At 32.6% G+C, this 14,633-nt stretch overlaps 2 pseudogenes; one reads left to right on the plus strand and one right to left on the minus strand.

The window, feature by feature from the left end:
- The first annotated feature begins 3,282 nt into the window (after positions 1–3,282).
- LOC125857214 (uncharacterized) lies at positions 3,283–6,218 on the plus strand (annotated as a pseudogene).
- A 912-nt stretch (positions 6,219–7,130) lies between these two features.
- Positions 7,131–14,633, minus strand: part of LOC125857224 (uncharacterized) — a 23,610-nt pseudogene continuing 16,107 nt past the window's right edge.

The following is a 14,633-nucleotide window of genomic DNA, read 5'->3' on the forward strand; positions in this document are numbered from 1 at the left end:
TAGTGAAAGCATATATAAAAGGTGTTATAATGAAGTTTATTAACATTATCTACTTCTACTAAATTACACGTAAAAAATATTTAAAAGAAAAAACTAAAAAAATTCTAACCGTCGACGTTAACTCTCTACTTCTAAAATTGTTTTAAAAGTTGTTATAATAAAGTTTATTAAAATTAGTTTATAAATAACTAAAAATTAAATAGTTTGAAATTGCAATTTAAGATTATAAAATATAAATAAAAAAAGAAATAATTTAATTAAAATTTTAAATTTGAACCATCTAATTGCACATATAAAATGAGAAGAAAAAGTGTCACATGTCAGCACCACACTAATCAGATTTTTAAAAAAATTCAAATTAATTATGTGTATGTATTTATTAAAAAAAAAATCTAACGGTGTGGTCTTTTTTTGTGGAAAGGTACATTTTAAATTTTAACCATCTTTCCACAATCTCCTCATATAAAGAAAAAACAATAATAATAATAATAATAATAATAATAATAATAATAATAATAATAATAATAATAATAATAGAATAATAATTATTATAATAATAATAATCTATATATAGATATATAATTTATCTGTATATTATAAAAATCAGAAAAAAAAACTTACCACAAAGAAGAATTAAATTAAAATCTAAAAATGTAAAAAAAATAAAATAAAATAAAATTATATAGCCGTAATTTATATACCCGTAATAACATAAATCATCAAATATTGAAAATTGAAAATAAAACTAATAAATAAAAAGATAATTGTTATATATTGTTTAACACGTTTTGGACTCTTAAAAAATTTATAATGTTTATTGTCAGCACTACCAAAAAAAAACAAAATTTGTAAATTATTAAAATTAATTGGAATTCTAAAAATAAAAATAGAAATTTCAAACACTAAAAAGAAAATTAAAAATAAAAAAAATTAATAAAAAGCTCAACGTCGTGGTTTTTTTTTTTGGAAAGGTATTTTTAAAATTTGAACCATCTAACTGCATATTTTTATTTAACAATAATGAAAAAAAAAAGAAATAAAAAATATTTTAACTGTACATTAACTTCCCACTTCTAACATAAATAAAAGGAGTGGTTAGTGATAAAATATTCAAACAAACGGATAATTCTTCACCAATCAACGTAACTGTTTTCCAAAAATTTCATTATCCTTTTTAAAATTAGTTTATAAATAACTAAAAATTAAATAGTTTGAAATTGCAATTTAAGATTATAAAATAAAAAATAATTTGATTAAATTTTTAAAAATATGTGTAAACTTACTCAGTAACCACCACAAAAGTTAAATTTTTCTTAATAAAAACTGCAAACTCAAATAAAAAAAATTAAAACAAAATAAAAAAGGTCAACCTCTGCCCCCAACACAATATACATATACATGCATAATCTCACACATTAAAAAAGGGCAAAAGCTTTGGAGAGAACAATTAAGAAAAATAATTGATTTCGAAAATATTAAGACACATTCGTATTTTTAGATTGCATTGTATCATTATTAAAATACATATTAACTAATTATGAATACGTGGCTGAAATAATTGTTCCATGCATAATGGAGTCTTTAAAAACAAAACTTATATTGAATTCACAAAATTAATTTAAAAAATTTAACAATTTAAGTTTTATAAAATAAAAATTTTAAACCTAATAATTACTAATATGGACAACAATGAATTTGAAATACATTCAGTTGTTTCACAAAAATGTAGGCAACAATGAATATGTTAAAATAATAGTATTTATAATTAACATTAAAATAATTTTTAATTATTATTAAATTATTTTCAAACTTTTGAGAAATATTGTCTTTAACATTTATAACTGTTTTTCAAATATACCATCTCTCAACTCTTAATGAGCCTATTTTTATGGAAATGATTAATCACATTCCCATAATATATGGCTATATAATCTAAAATATAAATCATGTTTTTAATTAATGTACTTAATTTTTAAACTATTTCATAACTTAATGTAATGCTTATTAGTTATAATAACTATCACATATTTAACTTTTATAGTGGATATACAATTTTTCAACTCAAAAATAATTTTTTTTATAATTGAAGAGTCCGTCCTCCTTTTTTTTATATATAAAAAATGTTTAGCTTACTTAGATAACACTTAGAGGAGTAGAAGCGCAGACACTTGATCAATATGAAATGAATAAAGAGATGTCATGTATTTTTGTACACAACTTTTAAATTGAACATTAACATGAGGAATTTATTATTCAGATAAATATTTTAAAATCATTATGAAATTTTTTTGAAAATGAATAAATTATTTAGTTTACGCAAAATCTCTCCATTGAAAGAAAATAATAAATATTTTTTTTTCATATATTAATTTGGGAGAGTGTAGCAACATATTCTCTTAATTCATTCTTATTTATTTTTAATCATAATATATTTTTGAAACATTTGTATAAGAAATATATAATTATAATATTTAGTTTTATTAAAAATGTTATTTGATGATCGTGCGTATGCATTTATATGATTTGTTCCTTTAGTTATATAAAAATTTATGATATTAAGTATATTGCATGAAAAATATGATGATAATTATATTTTATTAAATCAAAATGATGTAATATATTTGAACAATTAAATAATTTTTAGTAATCTCCGCGCAACGCGCGGGCACGTATACTAGTCTTAACTAATATTTAAAAAAAAATTGATTTATCTTTTTCAAATTAGTATAGTTTTTATTAAATTAATAATAAAAACTAGAAGTACAAGATTTCTATAAACATCATAAAATACATGTTTGAAAAAGAGATTAATATTATAAATATAATGTCATAAAATATGAAAATATTTGAATATAATTTTATCAAGTCTAACTAAAAAATAAATGACTTGCAATGTGAATATCAAGTCTTTTTTAAAAAAACAAATTTGGGCTTTTATTAAGAGCAAATCAACAAGTAAAAATTAAAGGAATCTCATAGTGTAAGATCTAAATTACATCTTATCCCAACTAATTTCCATTTTACAAAAATCCCTTAAAAAGGTAGGCAGCCAAATACATAGCTAACATTTGCGCTAAAAAGGGAAAAAACATAAAATTTAATTTACTTGATTTACGCCAAAGTGATCCTAAACAGTCCATATCCTAATAGGTAATCGACTCACACATTACAAATTTCAAATTTCAAAATTACATCTTCTCCAATGAAGAACAATTTTTTAACAGCCATCGATTTCGAAACAGTGATAAGTTCAAATAAACTCAAAAAATATCTTGATACATGATGAATATATCGATTCTGCTGAGGCATTCAGGAATTTGGGTGAGCGAAGTGAATTATGAAGGTTACAAAAGTGACAGAATCATTGTTGGACAAATAATTTCATTTTTGAATCTTAAGGTAGCAATTTCAGCTGAGTTAGATATCGATGTGGTAAGGAAAAATATTGAAATTTGATACATCGTAGAAGGTAACTCGTCTACTTTGAAAATCAAGAACGACATAGGTGTTAAACTATATTTAGAAATGAAAAAAAATGAGTTGGAATTTGCAATGTATCCATTATGCATTGATAAAACTGAGAAGATTGGTGGTGATATACATAACTTTAATGGAACATGCAGAGAGATTACGTGTGTCGAATGCACATCACAGGATACAAAAGCTCTTGCAGTGGTTGAATCAAGAATTTGTGATTCGTATTATATTCTAGAATTAGAAGTTACAAATTACATAACTGATTCAAACAGTATAGAGGTGAAGACAGGTCAATTATATAAGGATAAATCAACACTCGTAGATGTGATGACGAAATATAAGATAAAGCACAACTTCAATTGCAAAGTAAAGAGATCTGATAGACAAAGGTATGGGAGTATTTGATCTGTTTTGTGAAGTAATGTGTTTGGTTTTTTAGATCTATAAATGATGATACGTTTATAGATCTTATCATCATTTGTGAAGTAATGTGTTTGGTTCTTGTGAAGTAATTTTGATTTGTATGATACATCATTATTTTTAGAACTTGTATGATGGTGATTTTGATTTTTTTGTTTAATTTGTTGATTATGATATCTGATATAATAATAATGATACATTATTTGTAAAGATACATTAGTTGAAAATTATTAGCGTATAAATAAACGTAATGGACTGTGTATGATACATGGATGGAGTGCTAAGGAATTGAGTCACATCCCTCATGTATCAGATACATTCTATAATTTTGATGTGTGAAAACATAAGCATTTGTATTACGTGTATCATGTAATTTTTTGTGAATCTGATACCTAAAACTAAGCTAAATTTGTTGTGTTGGTCGTTAATATTCTTGATACATTAAGTTAATGTTCTTGATACATTAAAGATTTGAGTCGCAACAGTCATGAAGCAGATACATTCTATAATTTTGTTTTACGTGTATCATTAAAAAAAATTGTGAATCTCATACATAAAACTACACTAAATTAGTTGTATTGGTCGTAAATATTGTTGATACATTATATCATTCTTTGATTAATTTGAACATTATAGTTTTATATATTATAAAATGTAACTGCTATATGTATTAATATGATGAAAAAAATGTACAACTATGTGTTAGTGTGCTTTTCAGAGGAATTTGGATGGACTATGAAGGCTTCATGCTGGAAAAAATCTAATGTTTTCAAAGTTAGATACTTCAATAGTGAACATATGTGTCCAATGCGGGATAAGATACTAACCAAAGTCCAAGCAACAGTTGAGTTTGTTAGTGGTGTGACTACTCCTAAATTGGTCAACCATAAACGAATTCATACTCCTGAAGATATAATTGATGATATTAGAGAATTCTATAGGGTTCAAATATCTTACCAGCAAGCATGGCGTGCTAAGGAATGTGCACTAGAAATAATAAGGGGTAAATCATCTGATGGATATAGGCAGATGCCGAGATACATATACATGTCAAATACTGTGTATCTAAATTCACATATAAGGATGCACAAAACTGAGGAAGATGAATTCATGTATTTATTTGTTCATAGCCTTAAGAGCATTGATGAGGGGGTTCGATTACTACAGACCAATAGTTATTGTCGATGGTGCACATCTTGGTGGAGCTTACAAAGGGACATTTTTATCAGCAAGCACACTTGATGGGCAGGTATGTGTTTTTTTGTAATTGTGAGCTTGTTGTAAATGTTATGTATCAAATGAAATCATGTGTGTTGCTCTGTAATTAGGTTGCATTGCCATTGGCATATGGTGTTGTGGACATTGAAAATGACTGTTCATGGACATTGTTCTTTGAACAATTCAAAAATACATTTAGCGGGCGTGAAGAAATGTGTGTTGTATCAGATATGAATGAGAGTATTATGAAGAGTGTAAATGTACCTCATTATGCATGCATATGACATCTTTGGAAGAATGTCTGTTTAAACTTCAAAAGGAGCAAAAACACCCTAAGTGATCTATACTACTCTATGGCAAAGGCATACATAAAGGAGGATTTTGATATATTGATGGCTAAGGTGGATAAAGTTGATCACAGAATTAAGGGGTACCTTGAGGATGTAGGGTATGAGAAGTGGTCGAGAGTTCATTCAATAGTAAATAGAGGTAGAATGATGTCTTCGAACATTGCGGAATGTATCAATGGTTGTCTTGTTGAGGCACATCAATTGTCTATATTAGAATTCTATTTGGTTCTTGGCATTGCAAAAACAGAGAAATAGCCTCTTATACAAATGACACATTGGGAAGAAGATTTGAGGAGGTATTGATTATAAACGATTTTAAGAGTTCAAAGATGAAGGTATGTATCATGATACATTACTACATATTTTATGTATCTAAATTGGTATATCATTAGGCCGTTTGATCAATATTTCTTTGAAATAAATTTATCGCTACCTTTTTAATGTCTGCAGGCTGTTCCATCATCTGAATTTATTTTCTCGATTTATGAAGCTGGAAGAAGATACATTGTTTGTCTTGAGCGAAAAGTATGTTCTTGTGGAAGATTTCAACTAGATGAGATACCTTGTGCACATGCAATCGTTGTTTTAAAGGACAAGAATGTTACAGATATGTATTCATATTGCTGTGATTACTACAAGTTTGATGCAATAGCAAAAACCTATGAGATTCCAATAGTTCCAAATTGTTGTGGACGTTGTGGACAAGAAGGTTACAACAGAAGAACTTGTACTTTCTTCCCAAAAGAAAAATGAAATCATTATTTTTATAAGACATTAATGTTTTTGTTGAATAATTTTTCACGTAATTAGTTATCACTTTTATAATTTAAAATAAATAAAGAATATTGTGTACATTGGTTATTCTGATAGAATATTTATGAGTTTTGCTGTTCAACTTAATAATTTGTGTATCAATGTTATGTCTGTTAAACAAATATTAAAGTGCAATTGTAAGTATAAATAAATTGTTAGTGCACATAAAAGCTAATGTATCATGTACATTAGATAATAAAAGCAAAATAACTTATATACACAATAATAACCGAAGTAATGTATCTTATACATTAAATCATATAATGATTATTGTATCATATGCATTAAATAATATAAGGATTATTGTATCATATACATTAAATCATACACAATCTATCTATTAGCAATAAGTTGTTATATGTGATAACTTATATGATACAAAATTTACCCTATTAAGTTTGTAACCAGTTTATTTGACACAATAAATCTGAATCACGTATCATATACATATTATGTTTGATTAATCATATTCATTATAATTAATGAATCATATACATTAAATCTTAAATAAACTATTTATTAGGAATAGGCTATTATATCTGATTACTAATATGAGACATAACAACTATGAAACATGTATCATATACGTTATATTTCATGTATCATATATATTATAACATTTGTATCACAAAACATTAAATCATATCTAAACTATAATATGATTTGAGTACAATTCTATTTTAAGTAATACAATAATGTGTTTGAAATTTAACTTTGTATAAGCAAAAAATATTGGTCCATAAATTATCAAACAACAATATACTGAAAACACAAAACACACTAAAACTTGAGTGAAATTGTCAAAAAGAACAAAGAAATATAAAATGTTGTCAATGCATAGATACTTAATTACTAATTTGTGTGAACCAAATCTTCTTCGGGTGGTGGTGTGACTAGACCCTTAGGTTTTGGTGGATCATTATTCTCACTAACGTATCCACCTTGGCCTTTTTGCTGCCATATGTCCACAACAATGCTCCATATATGTTGCGTAGGTATTCTGGAAGAAAACCATCAAGTGGTATTTCAAATTGGTCGTTCAGATACTCGCAAATGTAGCAACATATAAACCATAGTCTCTACAAAAATGCAGAATATCAATTATAAAAATAAATTAGACATGATTCAAAAACAAGAAAAGCATAATACTTACAGGCTATCACTATTTTGCTGCATAATGTCTTGGACAAATTCAACCACGAAAGGATGTTGTGGCTCCAAAAGTGAACCAGTTTGTTTGTCTTTATATGCATCATAATCACCCCAGTTTGTTCGCTTTGTTTTTTCAAAGAATCCACCGTCAAGGAGGTAAGCAAGCAACATTTTAGAAAATTTTTTTTATCTCGCCTGAATGTTCTTTTTTCCTTGACCCTAATGAAGAGTCATACACCCTTATTAACCTGTTTTTCAATTCAACAACTGCCAACACCCAATGGAACAGTCCATCACAGTTAATCAGAATGTAAATGTTGTCTACAAGATGCCATGATAATTCAGTTGGCATTGAAAATCTTTTGATGATGTTGGTGATTGACCTCTCATGTGCAGATACAACTGAAGCGCGATTAATGTGTTCTTGTGTACTAATAACATCATCAGCATGACTGTTATAGTACCTTTCATAGGTACTGTTGATGTGTGATTTGAACAAGCAGTTAGTTGTTGTGTATCTGTATTGATTCATGTTGCGGAGTTTTGATTTTTTATGGCGCTAGTAAAAAACAACATCGATATGCTACACAAAACATGAGAAACATAATTAGACATTTGTCAAAAAAAGATGATGAAAAAAATGATACATTAAGTGATAATCTTAACAAATACTAATTTGATTGTTTGAGTAATTTTTATAATGTATCTGATAGGTTGTTTTTGTATAAGATGCACTTATACCAAGGAATTTGATACATAATTAATAGTTTCATCAATAACTATACCTGATCAGTCCAACATTTATTTGATTGTGACATGGCATAAAATCAGTTTTTGTTAATTGGAAATGCAACAACAAAATCCATCATCTCAAATCCAAAAGAAGAGGCCTTTGCTCTGTATTTATCCTCTGTTGATTTCCTGTATTAATTTTTGTATTCACAACTAGTTAAATCGAAATAGGTTAATCCAAAATTTTCATAAGATATATATAAAACTTACTTATTGGCATGAGTTTTGAGAAGACCCTTGGTTACCCACTGCATATACTCGTCAAGTAGATTAGACGGAGGTTGATATATAATTCGACATCCTTCAAATGGGAAATACAGACGAATGTCACCATCCAATTTATCCAATTTATCTTTTCCCTTCTCGCTTGACCCAAAAGAAGTCAAGTATGGAGATTGTAATATTTTTGAAGGGAGCATGTTTCGTGGCACATGAGTCTTTGAAACACTCCGAACAATAATCTCGGTGATTGGAATATCAGTGGGTAATTGACTGTCCGACAACAAAGCATGGCTGCCAATTAAATCTTGTTGATCGAATACACTCAATGGTTTAGCAGGAATAGGAACTTTTCCCATATCAGAGATAAGTGCATCTATGGCTGCTTGAGTTGGAGGTGATATTGTTATCGATGTATCAACTGTTACTATAACTGGCACAAATTGACGGATGTTGTGTTGAACTGTATCAACACCATCTTCATTCATTGTTACTTCATTTATATATTGTGGGGCTTGTTCTGCTTCATCATCCTGAATAGTGGCATGTTGTATAAATTAGTGATATATTATACTGATAATGTATCATATACAAAAAAGTTTGATGCATAAGGCCACTTATAATGTATAATAGTAATAAATATGTGATCATACTAATACCTTTTTAGGGTCATTTTCTACAGTATCAACATGAGTATTTTCATCTGTGTGTTGGAGTTCTGAAACATACTCTATTCGTTGTTGGTTCCTGATAGTAGATCAATTTGTATTTAAAGTTTTAATAATAAAAAAATGTTAACAAAATTGGTAATGATGCATTATTTAACTTGATATACGAATGACTTATGTGTGCTGATACATATAATTTTCATTCTTGATACAAACTTAATGTATGAGGTGTAAAGACAATAACAAATAATGTATCAGATACATACCTCTTGTAACACCCCGTATCCAAAAATAGAGATTTCAGATTTCTGGTGTTACAGGTGGCACTCACGGACACCATCCACGGTCCGTAGATGGACTCACGGTCCGTCCTGCAGGTCCGTGGTTTGTGACAGAAAACTTCCCCAGAACTCGGTCAGAAAATTTGGCTAAGTCCCGACTCACGGACAGACCCACGGTCCGTAGATCAGACCATGGTCTGTGGTCTGTGTCCGTGGATCGAGACTTTCCTTACCCAGCCTCTAACACAAACTACGGTCGACCAACACGGACCGTCAATTGATCCACGGTCCGTAGGCCTAACCGTAGGTGAGGATTAACAACCAGTTAGCTGAAAATTGTTGATGGATCAACTTCAGATGGTCATAAATTTTAACAAAAAATGAATTAGGTGTCCCATGACCTATAATATGATAGATAATTGAATTATCTTTCCAATGCCACTGAGTTTGCTAAATTTCGACATCCGAGTAAAAAGTTATGCTCGTTTTAGTGAAGCCCTGTCGGGCAGACTCGACCTACGGATCCAATCGACGGACCGTCGATTGAATGACGACCCGTCAGTCCCGTCCGTCAGTCACTCCTACAGCAGCTAATTCAGGGGTCTTTTGGTCTTTTTCTATTTCGTTTAACCCCTAAGATACACATTTTGACCCTAAATCATGAAGTTTTAGTCAGTTTAAACCTAGAAACATAATTAGAACTTACCTTAGTCAAAATCATTAATCAAAACTTAGAAAATTAGAATCAAGAAGGAGAAAAAGGTCAAGAACCCTAGTTCAAGAACACAACAAGGTTCCTTCAGTTCCAGCCCCGAAATCGAAAGATTTCTCTGTGAAATTCGTCACCAGGTATGTGGGATTTCACTAGTGGGTTCCTTTCGCCCATTAGGTCCCTAGAATTCAGTCAGATTCTTGATTCCATGATTATGAACAGACCTAGGGTTTCTAGAGTTTGAACAAATCATTATGAATTAGTTATTTAAATGTTCCAAATCAGATTATCATGTTATTGCTCAGTTTATCACATGAATTTCAGTTCAGTATTCCGTTATACATGCTTTAGTTTATGAATGCATCATTATCAGATTAATTGTTGCATTCTAAGTTTACATGTTTAGTTCGAGTTATCCAGTAGTTACAGAAATTCAGTCATAACCAGTTAACCACTTAATTCATTGGGAGTAGTATAATACCGAGTTGGACTAGGGTTCAGCGTACCCTTATAGTCCCAGAACTACGAGCCACGTAGGTGTAAGTCCCCTCTGTGGGCAACATCAGTTTAGTGATCACGCTAGTATGCCTCTATACCTCTGGCAGGGTATATTGGGTCCTCTCGATGGGGCGTATACATCGGACTCCACATTTAGCTCATGTGATTTTATGTCGGTTATTAGTAGCTCCCACAGTTCAGTCAGACTCTTTTTGCATTGACCATATTTCAATACAGTCAGTATTCAGTTTCAGTATGATATAAATTTGGTCATTGCATCAGTTAGCTCAGTATTCAGTATTTCAGTATCTATATCATGTTCAGATGATTTCATTGCTTTATTGGTTTATTCAGTTATATGTTATTTCAGCTTTACTCTATCCTGCATGCTCAGTACCTCTCAAGTACTGACGCATACGTGCGCTACATCTTCTCGTGATGTAGGTTCAGGTTCTTAGCATCTAGATCACGCCTAGACCGATTCCCGATCTTCAGTTCAGCAACAACAGTGGTGAGTCCTCATTCTTCGAGGACTAGTGACATGTTTATCCTTACTGCTTTTAGTCTTTAGTTTCAGTTTTACTAGCTCTAGTTGGGGCATGTCCCAACATTTCTAGTCAGTTTAGAGGCTTAATTCAGACATAATTAGATTCAGCTTAGTATTTTGAGTTTGATATTTCTTTTGTATTATACTCTCAGATTTGATATATCTCAGTTATAGTATATGGGTATTTCCCATCTTTTTCATTTTATTTATGATTTAGCTTCCGCATCAGTTTATTATCTTTAGTATGCTCATGATCATGCCAGTAGGGTTAGCTTGGGATCACTTGTGATCCTAGGTCCCGTGTCCGCTTCTCGGGGGTAGCTCGGGGAGTGACAAACTTGGTATCAGAACATTAGGTTTAAGTGTCCTAGGATGTCTGAAAAGCCGTACTAAGTAGAGTCCTTTTCATTGGTGTGAAGTGCACCACATCTAATGAGAGGGAGGCTACCAAGTGATTTTAGGAAAACTTCACTTTCTTGTTACTCTTATCGTGCGTAAGGTATGATCTAATTCCATTCTAACTCGACGTTCTACGTTTCAGTGATCATGCCTCCTCATAGAGCTTATGCCAGTAATGCAAACGCAGCTCCTCCAGTTTGGGATCAGAAAGTCTCAAACGCTGAATTCAGGAATGCCATTCGATGTTGGCTCAGAGTGTCGCTAACCAGAATAATCAGCGGGTTCAAGCTCCTGTGAATGCAAATGGTGGATCAGCAGCAGCAAGGGTCCGTGACTTTGTTAGGATGAATCCGCCTGAGTTCTTAGGATCATAGACTGGTAAAGATCCCCAGAATTTCTTGGATGAGATCAAGATATCTTTGAGGTGATGCAGGTCACTGGGAATGATCGAGTTGAGTTGGCATCTTACCAACTTAAGGATGTGGCTCATTTCTGGTATACTCAGTGGAAGGAGAACAGGGGTACAGATGCCACTTCTATTACTTGGGATTGTTTCAGCGAAACCTTTCTGGACAGGTTTTTCCCCATAGAGTTGAGAGAAGCAAGGGCCCAGAAATTTATGAACTTGAGGCAGGGTAACATGACTGTCCAAGAGTATGGGCTCAAGTTTAACCAACTCTCCAGGTATGCTCTTCACATGGTTGCTGATTCCAGGGCTCAGATGAATAAGTTTCTCTATGGAGTGTCAGACTTAGTGAAAACAGAGTGCAAGAATGCTATGTTGTTGGGAGACATGAACATCTCTAGGCTCATGACTCATGCTCAGCAGGTTGAGGGTGATAAGCTTAGGGAACAGGCTAAGGAGACTAAGAAAGCAAGAACAGGTAACTACGAGTATTCCCACCAGAAATTGGGTGGTGGAAATCGCTCGCATTTTCAGCAGAAGTCTTCGACTCCAGCCCCTTCATCAGCTAATGTTCCATCCCCCAAGTTTCGTAATGATCAGAAAGCTAGGGCGTCAGGCTCTAAGTCTCAAGGTAGTGTTTCAGGCACCAAAACCTACCCAACTTGCCCGAAATGTAGTAGGAACCATCCGGGCGAGTGCCTTGCAGGTACGGAAGGATGCTTTGGGTGTGGTCAGTTTGGTCATAGATTGAAGGACTGCCCTTCTAGACAGGGTCAATGAGGAAATAATGGTAGAGCTCAGTCTACAACTTCAGCAGCACCAGCAGGTCGCCCGACTCAGCAGGGTAACTCTTCTGGTTTTGGTGGCGGACAGCGCCAAAACAGGCTTTATGCTTTTCAGGCTTGTCAAGATCAGGAAGATTCTCCTGATGTAGTCACTGGTATGTTACGAGTCTTTGATCTTGATGTTCATGCATTGTTAGATCCAGGGGTTACTTTGTCTAACTCCCTATATAGCAATCCAATTCAGTGTTAACCCAAAAATTCTCTCAGAACCTTTCTCAGTCTCTACTCTAGTCGGTGACCCAGTTATAGTTAGACGGGTATACAGAAATTGCCCTGTCACAGTCTCTCAAAAAGTCACCTCAGCAGATCTTGTAGAGTTAGAAATAGTAGACTTCGATGTCATTCTAGGCATGGATTGGTTACATTCATGTTATGCCTCAGTTGATTGTAGAACTAGGATTGTTCGTTTTCAATTTCCAGATGAACCAATCTTAGAATGGAAGGGTAGTAGCTTAGCGCCTATGGGTCGATTCATTTCTTACCTTAAGGCCAGAAAGATGATCTCTAAGGGTTATCTCTATCATCTAGTTCGGGTTAAGGATTCTAGTTCCGAATCCCCAACTGTTGAGTTAGTTCCTGTAGTCAGTGAGTTTCCAGAAGTGTTCCTAGAAGATCTTCCCGGAGTTCCTCCCGAAAGGGAAATCGACTTTGGAATAGATCTCCTTCCAGATACCCAGCCTATCTCTATCCCTCCTTACAGAATGGATCCAGCTGAGCTTAAGGAATTGAAAGAGCAATTGAAAGACCTTCTAGATAAGGGCTTCATCAGACCCAGTATTTCGCCATTGGGTGCACCAGTGTTGTTCGTGAAGAAGAAAGATAGTTCTCTCAGAATGTGTATTGACTATAGGCAGTTGAACAAAGTCACAATCAAGAATAAAGATCCTATCCCCAGGTTTGATGACTTGTTCAACCAACTTCAGGGTGCTAGTCATTTCTCAAAGATAGACCTCAGATCAGGTTATCATCAACTTAGAGTCAGAGATAGTGACATTCCGAAGACAGCCTTCAAAACTCGGTATGGTCATTATGAAATTGTAATCATGTCATTTGGACTAACCAATGCTCCTGCAGCTTTCATGGAATTGATTAATAGAGTGTTCAAGCAGTACTTGGACTTGTTCGTTATCGTCTTTATTGATGATATCCTCATTTATTCTAGGAATGAGGAAGAACATGCAAGTCATTTGAGAGTTGTTCTACAAACTCTCAAAGATCGCCAGTTATATGCAAAATTTAACGAGTGTGAGTTTTTGTTACAATTAGTTGCCTTCCTTGGGCATATTGTGTCTACTGAAGGAATTCGAGTAGATTCCCAGAAGATAGAAGCAGTGAAACAATGGCCCAGACCTACCTCTGCTACATATATCAGAAGTTTCTTGGGTCTAGCAGGCTATTACAGACGGTTTGTGGAAGGATTTTCATCCATAGCCTCTCCATTGACTAAGTTAACTCAGAAAAGGTTAAGTTCCAATGGTCAGATGATTGTGAGAAAAACTTTGCAGAACTGAAAACTAGGTTGACTACAGCTCCTGTCTTGACTCTACCAGAGGGTTTAGATGGTTAGGTGATCTATTGTGATGCATCCAGGGTCGGCCTAGGTTGTGTGTTGATGCAACGAGGTAAGGTTATAGATTATGCTTCCAGACAACTTAAGGTACATGAGAAGAATTATCCAACTCATGACCTCGAGCTTGCAGCAGTGGTGTTTGCACTCAAGATTTGGAGACACTACTTGTATGGTGTTCATGTAGATGTGTTCACAGACCATAAGAGCCTTCAGTATGTATTCACCCAGAAAGAGTTGAATCTTCGCCAGAGAAGGTGGCTTGAGTT

Source organism: Solanum stenotomum, chromosome 1 (assembly GCF_019186545.1).
Source record: "Solanum stenotomum isolate F172 chromosome 1, ASM1918654v1, whole genome shotgun sequence".
NCBI lineage: Eukaryota > Viridiplantae > Streptophyta > Magnoliopsida > Solanales > Solanaceae > Solanum > Solanum stenotomum.